Below are 2,157 nucleotides of genomic sequence, written 5' to 3'. Positions count from 1 at the left end.
AGTTTAAATGGGATCAGATCTTCACTCAGCCAACATGAGTTCTGGTCTGACCGCGTAGAAAGTCTGGAGGAAGCTAACGGTTAGCGTGACGACTAATGAATGGATGAAGACGCTGCTCCTTGGTGACCACAGCTTCGGGAACAAACATGATTGCTGTAAAAAAAAATAAACATTTGATTATTAAGAAGGGAATTCAAAGGTGTTGTTTTTTTGTCATTTATAAAAGAAATGTAAATAAAAACATTTTAAAAGTTGTTGGACTTGTTTTTATTTTTTTGTTGTGGTTCTGGCTGTCGGCTGGAGCTGCTTCACCTTTCATGGAGCTCCACCCGGGGCGGGACAGAGCTCCTCATAGACCTCATTACCTGCTGGGAATACACATGGATGATGGGCTCATTCCCAGTTCATCAAACCAGTTGAAGCCAGAGCGTCGATGATCGGCGCCGCCTGGAAGGAAGAAGAAGCAGGATGCTTCATTTCGCTCCTAATTGACCTCACTGCAGACGTTGCTTCTCTGCTTCAGTTAAACTTCCTCCAGTCATCACTAACAAACTGGATCCTTCCAGTTAAACCAGTGGATCGTTCAGCCTAATGGTCTGAGAGTGTAAAGAACTGAAGCTGGAAGGAAATGCTGTGTTTCTGCATTTCTGCTGGTGTCTAAATTGACCTCCTGGAAGTTGGCCCTGCCCCCCACCCAGTCCCAGCCCAGCGGCTCCATTAAGGTTATATTGATCGTAAAATGTTAAAAGTGGAAACGGATGAAAAGCTGTAGATTAACCGCATCCCAACCTGCCGCTGCTTTCATCTTTGGTTCATAGAAAGTGGGCGGAGAATATGCTGGTGAAGATTCTCTGTCATCCAGTCATAGTCCAAAAAAATCCAAAAAAAGTAAAAATAAAAACAACAATCCACTGGACTTTGTTTCAAAGTTTGAAGACCTTTCTCTTCCCATCCAGGAAGCTTTTTCAATTCAAAATATCAGAAATAGAAATCATTCCAGAGGGGTGGACCCGTTCATCTGTGTTTTCTAAGCAAAAACGAGGCTTTGTTGGGATACTGTGGAGCAAGTCTCATTGGAATCTCCCTTTTTTTGTGCACCTTATTCTTTTTTTTTAAACAAAAAATTATTGTCTTTTAGAAACAAGACAAACAACAATTCAGCACAGCCAAGTCTAATACAAAATCTGAAATGTCCAGCAAAACACCGGTACATGAATTTCAAATACACCTCAGGGTCAAAACCTATAATCCGTCTGATAAGTCGAGGGGAAAAAAGATAAAAACAACCAAACATAATGTTTAAAAACAAACTATCCTCCCCTTTGTGTAATAGCTCTGCAAGCTCACTAAGCAGATGATCAAGCAAAGGCTGCCATAGTCCATAGAAATCATTACAAATACCCTTTATAATGGCACTGAGGCGCTGCAGCGGAAGCACCTTCAACGTTTCTCTGTACCACTGTGATACAGAAGGGGGCCGTCCCTGAATCCACTCAAACACATCGTCTGTCCAAATGTAAAAGTTTATGGAGTAAAGCCATTAGTGCTGAAGATAGAGAAAACCCTTCTACAGAAAGACCAAGAGTAAACAGCACAGGGCTCAGTGGGACTGTCAGATTGAGCAAAGCTCTATAGAAACGTTATTCCAGAATCTAGCAATTATAGGGCATTTCCACATACAGTGATAGTAAGTCCCCACATCTGTATTGCACTTTACGCAAAGAGGGGAAATTTGAGGGTGAATTTAATGTAAAAACTCTGGGGTACGCTGCATTCTATGTAGAATTCTCTAATGGCTTTCCCCAAGTCTGATACAAGTAAACATTTTCTTAGCAAAGCTAAAAGTTTTTGACCACGCTTCTGAGCTAAGCTCAACTTCCAACTCTGTTTCCCACCCAACCCTGGCCTTATCAGTTGCAACAAAATTCAAAGACAGTAATTTCCCATAACAGAGAGAAATGAATTTCTTTTTAGTGAGTACATCTTCATTACATTTAAGAAGAAAGCTTTCAATAGAGTTCAAAACAGGTTGGTTGACTGGGAATTTAAGAGAATTTACAAAATGTCTCACTTGTAAAAACCCAAAAAGTGTTTTTGTGGTATATTATACTGAGTTTGAATTTGTTTAAAGGACATAAAACGACCCTTTTCAAATAA

This window comes from Cyprinodon variegatus, unplaced genomic scaffold, assembly GCF_000732505.1.
Source record: "Cyprinodon variegatus isolate N-32 unplaced genomic scaffold, C_variegatus-1.0 Scaffold269, whole genome shotgun sequence".
Taxonomy (NCBI): domain Eukaryota; kingdom Metazoa; phylum Chordata; class Actinopteri; order Cyprinodontiformes; family Cyprinodontidae; genus Cyprinodon; species Cyprinodon variegatus.
The sequence above is the reverse complement of the archived record's forward strand: the minus strand, read 5'-3'. Positions refer to the sequence as shown.